Source organism: Micropterus salmoides, unplaced genomic scaffold (genome assembly GCF_014851395.1).
Source record: "Micropterus salmoides isolate LMB-PRFRI ecotype aquatic unplaced genomic scaffold, ASM1485139v1 Ms_hic_scaffold_1457, whole genome shotgun sequence".
NCBI lineage: Eukaryota > Metazoa > Chordata > Actinopteri > Centrarchiformes > Centrarchidae > Micropterus > Micropterus salmoides.
In genome coordinates, this window is record NW_024040549.1 from 6,654 (window position 1) to 19,874 (window position 13,221).

Sequence of the window (13,221 nt, forward strand, 5' to 3'; positions counted from 1 at the left end):
AGAAAATGACTGCATGAACTAAACGCTAACTGAGGTATTAAAAGGTAACGATACAATCCACACACAGCCTAAAAACTGTATGCTCAGCTGTGCCACTAGGCTGCAGCACACTCTGTTATGCCTTCTGGACCTGTAAAGACAGAGCGTTAGCAAATCACCTAAATATCTAAACATACAAATTTGCAAACAAAAAATAAATATAAACTATCAAATTGGCTCCTACAATGATCCTTCTTTAAATGTTAATATTAAACTATTGTCATGTTCTGCCTTTTTGAAACTAACTAAATTGTTAACTTGGTGGGTCAAATGTATGAGAATATATTAACCTATGCTGCCCTACAAAGGTTAAGTGCAGTAACTATGCAAACACTGAAACTGAAACATGCCTTTTAAAGTTTTGAGACTAGCCAGTCAAACATGTTGTGGTTAGATCAGTGATAATGCATTCATGTAATACCCTTAGGAAGACTTGTTTTTTTTTTTATAGATAAAAAAACAGGACCAATGATGTGACCTTTGACCCTCAAAGCAGATACTGCACTCTGCTTTGGATGACCTTAACCAACTAAAACAGTATTGCAAAGTGCAGTATCTACAATCTAAATGTGTTCATCCAACTTTCTTGTGTTTCTTACTACATGTATGTTTTTAATAGTTTTATTGTTTGCAAGTTAATGTTGAAATTGCTCAATAGTAAGCCTCAAAATTCTTCAAAAGTCTTTTATTGCAATGCCCCTCTTTACTACAGTGTTTTGCTGTTAAGAAATTGACTTTGAAGAAAATGTCATCTTCATTGTCATCTTTTCCCCAACCACCATTAGGATTTTACACAATATTATATTCGGTTGCATTAGAATTTTCAATTTAATTAAATTCCTTTATAACAAACCAAGGTTATTTTTAAAACGGTAGTTAAAAATTCACGCAATTCAAACAATATGAAATGGAAGAACAAGTAGAGTGTGCGCTGGTCCACTATTCTGAGTAGGCACAGCTAACTTTAGCTAATATTAACTGGCCTAATGTAACTTTACTGGAGGATCTTTTGAAGGGGTAACCTCTGTCACAACAATTGGAATAGTTGCTTGAAATGTGAAGAGATGTCTGAAACAAAACATCAACGCGATTTCAATCATCTGATGGAATCGTCTGGCCTAAAACCCAGCAGGTTACATTTTTAGAAGACAGAGGACACTGAAATACCTTTGGTAAGAAATATCAGTTTTGTTTTAACTTTTTAAACTACACTAGCCAACTTAGTTAGCTAATGTTAACTGATTTTATAAAGCTGTCTTTTCAACGTTAGATGTTAACATTTTGCTATCCTCCTTAATACCCTTTGGATATTTACATTTCAACTAGGGCTGGGCACGTTAACGCGTTATTGGCGACAATTATATTATCGCACTTTAATGCAGTTTTTATTTTATTATTTTGAAAGTCCCTTGCTCACTGGCTCTGAATACACATACAGTCAAACCAGGGCTGGACTAGGACAAAAAAATTAGCCCTGGCAATTTTGGCCCAGGCGGCCCACCAAAATCGGTCAGACATCCCTCACAAATGCACCATTCTTGCTTTTTAAGGGTTTGACAACTCTCAGCCCATGAGACTTGACAGTGCACACTAGTGGGGCCATGACAACAAGACAATATATTTTAATAGGCTTAGTATTTTAGGGGGGGGATGTATTGACGAAATAGTTGAAGATTTTAAACATTAAATACTTCCTGCATTCTGGTGAATTTTTCTGCACCAATTGGGGAAATGTCTTCCTTTATATAAAGGGAAACACAAAATTCAGATGACAATTCAAAAATATATATATAGTGCTGTAAGGCTCTCAGGCATTCTGTATTGCTGTCAAATGTTTCTCCTGTTTTAATTTCATTCCTGCTGAGTCAACACACATGCAGGCATGACTGAAATAACCTAAAGTCTTTAAATGTGCACGTTGCACCTTTTCATCTCAATGATGAATTCATTTTAATTCGGTTATAAAACCCTGCACCTTTAATAGCTCCTATGTTTAAGCAGCTTTTCTGCTCATGTTTAAAACTTCCTGTGCATTAAAAACCTCTCCCACATATCTGTTCGCTGACATTTGCAGAATAAAGATTTTGCGATTGTATTACGAGATGATGTGAACGAAGTCACATTTGAACAAAATCTACCTGCCCCACTGCTGTGCATTACCCTGCGTTATTGCTGATATGGTAGTAGGCTGCTACACTGAAAAAAAAAATCCTTTGGATTTACTCGATTTTAATGTGTACATCGGTCCCACATGATCAGAATGTGGCTAACTAACATAATTTTCCTGTTTTTCCTCAATGAATTATTGCTTGTCAAACCAAAATAATTAATTCATATTAGACAGTTTAAAAGAATCATGTTGACTCAACATGTTATTTGTCAGTCACCATAATGCCATCATATTGTGTAATGTTAATGTAAATCCATGATGTCCAGGGTACCTGATTATCAATTGTAACTCCAACTTGATTTCTTAATGCTTATGTTACTCAAAGGAATTATGTACCTTCAAGGTAATTTCATTATGTCCTAGGTATCTGAGATAGGTCTGTAAATCTTACTTGATTTGGTAAAGTTTATTCTATCCAAATGTATTGCAGACATCGGTTCATGTGCGCAGATAGTTGCATTGACAAAAAAGGCTGAGTCAGAGTTTTGCACTAAACGTTCATTATATTGAACAATACAAACTTTATCCAAAAAGAGGACTGCAGTTGTGTTTGCTGATTTCAACTGTTACAAGTTGTGCATTCCTAGGAGCAAATACAAAACATGAATAAAACTTTTCCCTTAACTAAACCAAATGTCTTGTGTTCAAATGTTGCTGGCACTGAAGGGCCTATTTTTTAGAGCCTTTCTTAGAAAGTTTACTCCCACACCTGCATACTCCATTTTCACTGTGCCAACAGGTAGCAGTATTAATTTACACCAAGCAGCAAATGGAATTAACATTTTTAACAGTCAACAAGAGAAAATGATAAGGCAGTGCAAATGGTATAAGATGCCTTTGACAACAATTGAAATGTCTTGTGTCCTCATGTTGCAGGCAGTGTAGTCTCTGACGTGCCTGTTTTTTAGAGCCAGTGCTTTATTAGACAGTTTACATCCGACCCTGCATACACCATTTTTACTGTGCTAACAGTATATCTTTATGAAAAAAGTAAACATCAACACTTCGTAAACATTTGTTTTTAACTAAGGAACAAATATATAGATCTCTTAACCTTGTATACGGAGTTGTGAGAGTATTCAAAGCATCAAATACAATATATTGCAGAGGTTTAAGGTGACTCAGACCAGTAAATGAAAATGTTAACAACCCATTTTTAAACAGTAATCAAGAGAAAATATAAAGCAGTCCAAATGGTATAACAATACCAAAGTTGTCTTTGACGACAATTCAAATGTCTTGTGGTCTAATGTTGCTGGCAGTGTATCCTGACCCTTTTACTGAAAGAGCCGGTTTTTTAGAGCCAGTGCTTTGTTAGAAAGTTTACTTCCATCCAGTTCCATGAAAATCTTTTGGACTACCTCGAAGGTGTACCGGAGGTCAGCAGGGTAACTCAGGTTTAAGGCATAAATCAGTCCGAACAGCATAGCAACAGCTAATGCTACCGTATCCAGATCTTGCAACACCTTGATGCCTTCAAGGACGATTCCAATGTCCTCTGGTTCATCACTTGAAGCATGTTCTTTAAGAACAAAAATCCCAACAATGGTGTCTTCAATAGCCTCATTGATGGCGTCTTTATCCATGCCCTGTACCAAAAAGACAAAAGTAGATATGACCCATTAACAAGCGCAATTGAGAAAATGATAAATAAATATGAAACTGGATTAGGGTTAAAATGTTGGATTTATTTCACAGACACTTTAAAGATATAGCTTCTTTTCACATTTTTATTTACAGCATTATGTTGAAATTTCAATATCATAATCGGCTATACATTAACTCATTGGGAGAAAACCGGCAGTTCTGTGTAAAATGAGACGTTGAGCTCCCCCATATTGCCAAAATGGCATGATCCTACTTTTACAAGATTCGACTGTGAGAATCAGGCTCCGCCCATCGAAGCATAAAATCTTTGACTATTTGGGGTCAGCCCTATAGGCAACATTTTTTTTCTTTAGAATACACAAAATTAGTCTGCTGTGCAGAGCAGGGGGAACCGGAGTTGAGAGTCCAGAGGGCGAGTGGTTGAGCCGCTCCCTTGGAGGGCAAAAAAAGTTATTTCTTGCTGCTTGCCAACTGGAAAGCAAGTGATACACTGTTACTATGGGTTTTTTACTTTTGCATTGCCAAAATGCTGGATGATAGTTGTACTTTCTGATGCATTAATCGAGAAAGAGAAAAGCCTGAGCTGTGTTAGGTGAGGGATTCCCCACAAGGCAAACGTAAACATTACCGCAGTCGAGCAGCGGCAGGGACCTGGCGCTTTTTGACGATAGAAATGCGGATCAGATGCTGTAACATGGATCGGAAGTGCCCGACACTTGCAGTTTGTGTTCATATCTTTCTTTTTCTTAAATTGAGAGGTGATCCAAATAAATGTAAATGCTTTTGCGGCGTCTCTACAGGGGAGTTGCGGCGTGATTCGTTGTGTTGGTTTGTTGTTTTGCCCCCAGGTACCGCAAATGTCATGTGACTGAAAACTATGAATAGGCCTTGTACAACTATTTAAATGTGTTCATTATGTTGTTTGTTGTAGCCTACAGTTTCCTGATTAATTTTAAAATGTAGGCTATTTGACATTTTTGATCTTTAATTAAATAAAGCAATTAGAGTCTTTAGTCATGTCTCAATTTTGTTAGATTGACCAGTAACCAAGAAACATTGTATTGATTTTATAATGGTATAAAACTAAAAATGTAATACATCAAAATAATAAATACATTCTCTCAATCAATTAATAATTCCAGCTCAAATGATCAAGGAGAAGGACAATAGAAGAGTAGAAGATAAGAGAAAAAGTAAGCACCAGTTCATGTACACATGTTCCACATGTTCCCGCATAAGGTTTTCTGGATCTTCACCCATGTAGATACAGACTCCCTTAATGATACACTCTCGTCCAGTATCTACATCATCACATTGAAAGGAAACTTACTTAATTAGTGTCTTCATGCAGCTCTTCTGCTTTATTTTAAAGTCAACTACTGCTGTAAACTGTCATAAGAGTACATATTTCTCTGAGAACATAACACCAGGGTCCCTATTATGGTACAAGCCTTTTGCCTGAGCTGCTAAAGGGCCCTCTCTCTCTTTGCATCAGGAAACTCACACTGAAAGATCAGTCACTCTCTCTGATGCGCTGTGGGTCAAGACAATTAAACTCTGGTAGTGGGCAGGCATGTGTGTGTGAGATGAGCATGACCGCGACAGTTTCACATGATCCTCCTGCTTGTTGCTCCGCTTGTCTGATTGCTGCTCAACTCTCATTGTAAATGATTATCTGGAGCACATCACTCGCTTCCTGTCTGAAAAGGACTTTGGTGCTAGCTAGCTTTGAAAACTGCTTAGACTGCCGTTGAAAATTTGTCTGGCGGGTATTGCATCATCTGATAGGCTTTTCTGATCTGCCTTTTTAGAGACCACTGATCAAACTAGTTAAAGCAATTATCGGCCGATAACGATTGGTGAACGATCAATCGGAGAACCCTTAAAGTAAATAGAAGAAAGGTTAAAACTGAGACAACAAGATGCACAAATAGCAAAGGAGAAAGATGAAAAAGAAATGCACTTACAGCTTACTAGGCTTTCTGTACAATTTGAATGCCAATAAATTATGTGGCAACTAAAACATTCTACCTTTCTTCCAAATGTCTTAATGTTTTCCAAAAAGCAATCAAATTCCTAATGTTTTTAAGTTTTCCCATGACTGTGGGAACCCTGTACCACTTACATCTGCCATTTGTGCAATGATTCTTTGTAGCCTTTTCCCTAGCTGTCCTCCTCTGTTTTGGAACAGCCTCATCAGGTTGTCAGAGTGGAGATCCAGCTGAGACAGGAACTTGGATTGAAGTGGGACGGTGGTGATTCTCTTGAATTCAGCGTTGATCTGAAAACGGGTAATAAGCACAAAGGAATCAGGTTCAAATGGTAGACATCCAGGAGAAAGCCACTATCACACATTCAGCAGACCACGACAGTCTAGGAGGGAGATAAAGCACAGACAAAAAATATACAAATCAGGTATATTAGCAATGTACCAAGACTGTCCTTTTATCAACAGCAAATGCAAAATGAAAAACACAGCATGAAATAAGTCTTACCTCAGTGACGTCAAATAGGGCAGGCCACCTCGCCATGAAATCCTCCACCATTGGTCCATCACGAACTACTTCATGTCTTCTGTGTGCAAAAGTCTTTTCCATCTTGACTTTCACAACCTCCCTGTTGTTCCTCTTTACATCTAATAGTAGAGCTTTCTGCATGGCCTCAAGACTCTCCTCAGTTTCTGCTGTTGGGTATGTCGGGCAAAAATTCACCTCTGCTCTCTTTGCCTTTTTGACACCAAAGGCTGCACTGCATCTTCCTGCAGGTTTGTTTTTTAAAGAGTTCACTGTTACCTCTGGGCTACCCAGTTTTCTCAGGTGTGTGCGGTAGTTAGATAGTTTATATTTTAAACTGGTCTTCCATCCGCCACATCCACTGCAGGACCCCTTCTCAGTTAAACATGGATGTTTCTTGATAAGACTCTGAGCTACCTGTTCCATCTCCTTATCATTGACATAAACTTTATACTTCACAATTTCCTGTACTAAACCATCAAGGATGGCTGACTTCAACTTGGGATCTGGAATCAGTACAGTGCCGTTTCGAATATAGGCTAAACTTGCCTGCTGAAGTTTTAATTCAGCATCATAGGAGAACTTAGGCACATGAAAAACAGCTGGCCAAGAAGACCGCAAGCTCTTTGACTCACTCGACGACAGTACATCTGTATCCACAGATTCAGCTGAGAGGGACGAAGAGTCACTTACAGAGGAAGACAAAGGGCTGAATGCTTGGGGTATTAGGACTAGAGAACCCATCTCATTATTATACGGCAAAGTTGGGGGCATTGACATATCAATGACTCTAAGAGTACCTTTGTCTTCTACTTCTGAAATTGAGGTAAGGTTGAGGAACTCATTTCCAAACAAGGAATCCATAAATTGAAGTTGAAAATTGCCCTGAAGTCCACACTGTTTCTTGACTTCAATCATAAGGTCATCAATGGATGCAGGGAGTCCATGGGAAAGAGTCAACCTCTGAGAGCTGCCATCAGTCAAGACGTTCTTAAGGATCACAGGAGTCCCCATCTTCAAAGCTGTTTATTCTGCAAAGACACACAAATTAGACATCAGACATTCATACATTTTATATCTTAAATTCAGTGTTAAAAGCATACTTTTCCAATTGCTTGAGTGTGGCTGGTATGCAAGTTTATAATAAAAATAAACAAATAGGAGAAAATTAACAAATAGGAAGATAACCAAAATAATACTGGGTCACAGCTCTAATTTAGGTTTATATCGCAGAGTATGGTCTAGACCTGCTCTTGTATGAGTGCTATGAGATAACTGTTGTTATGATTTGGCACTATATAAATAAAATTTTATTTAAATACCTTTTTTAAAAAGATAAACTATTTTAGACTGATTTTTGAATCACTTTCCCCCCGAAAAAACATCACTGCAGTTCAGTATAAAGGTTATTACTGTAAATCTGGTCCACATCAGAGGTCAGTGTTACGTAGGAATATGGTGGGTTGTTAAACTAGATGATTGTATGAACTGTAATTCTAAAAGTTTCCTTTAGGTTAGACAGCTACTACAAATCTAATCATGACTTTTCCACAAAGAAATGGTGACAGGTATGTCTAAAGATTTTATGGGTTTTCCCTCTGTGAGTCACTAATGTGAGCTGGCTCAGTTTCCCAGCATGTCAGTATAAAAGCAGGATTAGCTTCAGTGGTAAGCTTAAGAGTCTTAATATTAGAAATGCTACCTCTGATGCAGAAGAAATTAAGTAACATTGAACAAAATAAATTGAAAAAGGTAATGTTGAAATGACCTAATAAATTTAAATTTTAGACTTTTGAAAGACTTATGACTTAATCATTATACAATAAAATTTCAGACATTTAAGGCTAAGGAACTGCAGACACCCTGGAATAGAATTATGAAAAAGGGTAGGTTAGAACAGTTACATAAACTATATACACACACACACACACACACACCTTGTTACTTTACAAATATGTGATAAAGGCAGGCAAAAGGTTAGAAGATGGTGCTGCACCATCCTCTAACCATATTTAATAAAGTAGACAAAGCAAATTGTCCCCTCCCAGTTGCTAGCGCACCTTTGATTTCAATATGCCTTTTCAAAGTCACCATGCGGGTTGCTCCAATCTTGTAGTCAACAAGCAGATAAGTATCAAGGAGTTCACTGAGTGCCACGAGAGTGAATGTTCTTGTGGGTGCTTGGCTGAGTTCAAAGGCTCTATAATGCTCTCTGTACCAACCACATAGCTCTTTGACAATACAGAATATACTCTCATGTAAAATGCAGATTTGGTCAATTTCAACAACAATAAGCTCTGTAATGTCCTTCAGATCCATGAGAACAAGCCACGCAGGCTCATCTTCAGGTACAAGGGATCCAACCAAAAAAGGTAAGAAGCGGAGCAAGCTCCAGTTTCGTGAGCATTTCCCCCCACCAATTTTGAGCTGGAAAAACTTTGTGACACTACTTGAGGTTTGTTTGTCTTGTCAGCCCATTTGTAGGGAAACTTCAGAATGGCATTGTTTAGGTCTGCTAACGTGAAAAGCTTTCTTGATATAAGCACTGTTAAGCAATGAGCTAGCTCTACTGGGATTATACCCTCAAAAACATCATGGGCAAGATCAGGTGGGTAGCCAAAGATGACATTAAAATGAGACAGATTTTTTGTAAAGACGCATTCCTTTTTCACTCCACAAAAACCTGTACCTGTATCTTGGGCTTGTTTGACATGGGCCTGATGAAGCTCCTTTGTTCTCAGACTGAAAACACCAGATGCAACAGAATGTAGCTGAATATCAGTACTCTTTCCTGTGCAAAATCTGCAATAGTATTCCACCGAAAAACTCTGCATAAATCCTGCAACGCTGTGTGCTCCCAGGTTGTCTGCCACTACACTGAGAACTGTACCTTTAACTGACTCACCTAACAACGGGACATAAACACCCAGCTCCTCCAGAGTTTTCAGATCTTTTAGAAGAGGTTCAAAGATTTGATCATAACCATAGGTTTTAACATCATCGGTTTTGCACAAAACTGACAAATAGATAGATGACAATGATGAATGAGATCCCGGAGGCAAGTTAGCTAATACCCAATAAACAGCTCAAAGCTTGTGTTTCTTTCGCGAGGTGCCAAGCGGGTTACAGGTTTCAAAATCATCCACATAAAAATTTAGGATGATCCTTGGCTTTTCTCCTGTGAGGAAACTATTTTCCCTAAATAGGGAACCATCTGTTGCTGACTTGAACTGATATGACACTCCAGAACATGTGCTCTCCTGTTTTTGATGGCCCTCGACAACTGCATCAATGATATCCTTTCTACATAACAGCTGTTGTAAGGACTTCAATATCGGTACATATTGGAAACTGCATTTGTTTTTAGCATCAAGAATATATTCCACTGGCTCTACAACACTGAAGTTCTCCTTATAATACTTCTTACGCTGATATGCGGTACTGAGAGGGCCACCTTTTTGTATTGACCTTTGAATAGGATTACCAGAACAAATTGCATTAACAGTTTCTCTGATTATATGTTCATCGACAGGGAGGTTTCTCTGATGAAAGATCTAACTCACAATGTCACAAGATAATGGAACAGGTGCAGAAAAAGTCAAATGATGGAGTTCTCCTAAAAACACATCAACAGCTGTGCTGGGCACATGGTCCAAATGCTCCAGCTTCAGCAAAGCAGCTGCAAATCTTTGCTCTATGATCTTCTGCAAGTCCTCAGTTTGAGAGGGACTGTTTGAAGGAATGGCCACATTTGACTGTTCGACGAACTCCTGAGTATTTTCCTCCAATTCATTCACAGATGATATCCTAGTACGTATAACTACTCCAGGTTTAAAATCAACCAAAGTGTGATGGCAGTGCTTTCGGTTTTTGTGTGATTTAAATGTGAAATAAATGTTTGTTTTAAAGTCGCAACGTAAAAACATACAAATGACAGTCTCATTTCTTTTGAGATGTGCATTTATATGAGCAAAATAATCCCTCTCTGATGCTAAATCACTACAAGCACAGAGTTGGCAATTTAATATTGCTTCCTCTTTGCAAGTGACCCCTGTGGAGTGAATTTTTCTTAGGTGGACTATAAGGGCATTCCATGTCTTAAATGTGCATTGACAGTGCAGGTATGTACATGGTAAGCGAGAACTACGTCCAAAATGTGGATGCTTTAACTTGTAGTGATGCAAAAGATTGGACCTACTTGACACCGTTTCTGTGCAACCCTTACAACTCCACATTCCCACCACCTAGCCCTGTAACATACATCAAGATCGTCATTAGTCACATCATTGAAGCTCCAATCTGAAATTCATATAAAATCAAAAAGGTCCACTGCACTACCAAAATTCAAAACACACGATGAAAATGTGCTATTACTTACAAATTGATTCATAGGCCTTTAAATACAAGGACTTTACTGTTTTTAATATTGTTCAAGGCTTGTTCGTAAAGTGAATTATTATGCAAAAAAGTGAAGTTTAAATTTTTAACAATAATCAAATGACAAAACATAATTGATACTTTCCATCTTTAACTGAAGCTCTACAGTTATTTTTGGAAATGTACTTCTAAGTCACAAAATCCAGATTTGGGGCTTTAACAGCCACACAAAATAAAATATAAATGACATCACTTACCACTATAAAGCCTTTGAGTATGCATTCTCTGCAAATAAAATGAAAGACCTATAAAATATGTATAATCAGTGAGGTGAACACAAACAAACAAATATAACAAAAGTCAGAGCAAGATGCAACCGATATAAGTATTTTCTGTAATACAGTGCAATTTTGGAAACAATAGCAAGCTGAAAATAATTAAATAACTGTTAACTTAACGATTTATGGACGGCTTTTCAGTGTGTTTAAGTTTAACAACAAAAGAGTGGATCAGGAAACTGAAATGATAACTTAACATTACACACAATAAATACACATTGCACACCAGCCGGGAGAGTAAAGACTACACTACATTGTCTATACAGAACAGTAAAACAAGTTCATTTAAGGCAATGTTAAATTACCTCTGATGAAAAATGGTGATTAAACTCAATTGTATCATGGATGTATAAAGAGAATGGCTGATTTCAATCAAAGCGAGAAAATCTAGTAGAGCAACAATCTACATAAAACACTATAAGTCTACTTGATTCAATCGTGTTCAAAAAGGGAATATAAATGAATTGTGTTGCATATACAAACTTTCTTTGTGTAAATTCAAAGACAAGCTGTACCCACTTTTAGACAGTCTACCAGAGTGCCCGTCTGGGACTGTACTGGATGAGATGAGCGCGCTGCTCTTCATCAGAGGTAGAAAATCGACACTGAAAACACTTGTGGTCAGACAGAAATATCACCACACCCACACATGTTCGCTTCAGCACCTATGATAAAGTGCAGCTCACAGCCGCTTCAGGGGGAATTAAGCATCCTTGAGCAGAGAGACAGTCAGAGCAATGTGTCTCTGAGCGAGGGGGACAGACGGCTGAGAGAGCGACGTGTGTCGCGGTCAGGTGTGTCATGATATCTCTCTACTTAGTGGCGGACTGTTAACCGTTCGTGTTGCAAGTAGGCTACATTGACTAGACGCTGACCGTCTCTCTGTGCGTGTGCAGGCTGTAACGTACTGCCAGCGACATCTGCGGTGTCGAAGCCAGCCAGGAGGCAGTAACATCACTTACTGCGGTTTGCCTTGGTATTAGCTTGGATTTTGTAGTTACTGCAATTTTGACACTTGCTTCTCTGAAACCATTTTAGATTAAAGTAGGAGACTTTGTCACAAGACAGAACAGATATCATAAAGCCCATTTGAAGTCTTAACTCAATTTTGAACAAACATGTAGTTATTGCGATTTACCTCTTGTAGGGCAGTAAGTATTTCCATAATATCAAGCATAGATGACCTGAGATGTTTGTGTTTCAGTCCACTCTAGCAACTGCTTATTCATAAAGACTGGAAGAAACTATCTGGTTGGGCTGTCTACAAACATTTGACAGGAAATGGCTGAGTTCTTGACTGCAATCTGTGACATTGGTAACAATTACCTCTCTCCCCTCCAGATGACGGCAGGGAGGATGACAGTGGTAAAGATGCAGTTCTTGAGGATTCATTACTTTAAGTTGAAGGTGCAACCACCTGTGGGAACTTCTACGATTTTGCTAACCATGGAGACCAGATTGACGCACTACATTATAGTCTATATCCCTTCAAGGAGCCAGACTGGCAGTACCAGTTGGTGTCTGACTGGGCTAGATGTGGTTTGCAGTGACTTTGGCTTCCAAATTCTCTAATGACAGGTTCATTAAGTGAAGTTAAAGTTGTGGGTATGTACTTGACTTTTCTTATTTAAACTAAAGTCTTTATTTTGCTGAATGCATGTTGTAAACTGACTAGGCTTTCACTTCATTCAACAGGCTCAAAGGCCCTGCTGGCTGTCATGGATGCTCCAGAGTCTTGAGGTTATAAAGTGAACCCTTTGACTAACACCTTGGCTGTACCCTTCACCGGGTGCTATGTGAAATGGCTAGGTTTCTGTAAATGTACTGTAAAGTAATTGCCTTGGCTCTGTAGTCTATTTAAAATTGGTGTGTAGTTTTGCATGTCTTGAATTGAGTTCATTTCTGAAAAAGCTCCTTGTGAAAAATTAGAATGACTGCTACAGCCAGCATTTGTATGTCAACGAGTTTGATCAGACAAGTTGCTTCCACATCTTGAGAGGTCTGAAGTTTGACCCAGGCGTGTTTCCTCGCTCCAGTGGCCAATCCAATACCACATTAAAGCTTATTGAGCCAATCCCAGCGCTGCCGCAACGACCTGCATGTCCGCAGCGGCCTGGATTCCCCCAAGGGCCTGAAATGCCAGCACCACCGACACGTGGTGCGTACAAACTGATTT

General features: G+C 38.5%; 1 long non-coding RNA gene across 1 annotated transcript; it reads right to left on the reverse strand.

The window, feature by feature from the left end:
- Nucleotides 1-7,320: 7,320 nt before the first annotated feature.
- On the reverse strand, nucleotides 7,321-11,078 carry LOC119903299. The gene is made up of 3 exons (XR_005444482.1): nucleotides 10,965-11,078; nucleotides 10,529-10,580; nucleotides 7,321-7,352 (listed from the first exon to the last, which is right to left on the reverse strand). It is a non-coding gene; the product is annotated as an uncharacterized LOC119903299 (long non-coding RNA).
- Nucleotides 11,079-13,221: the final 2,143 nt, after the last annotated feature.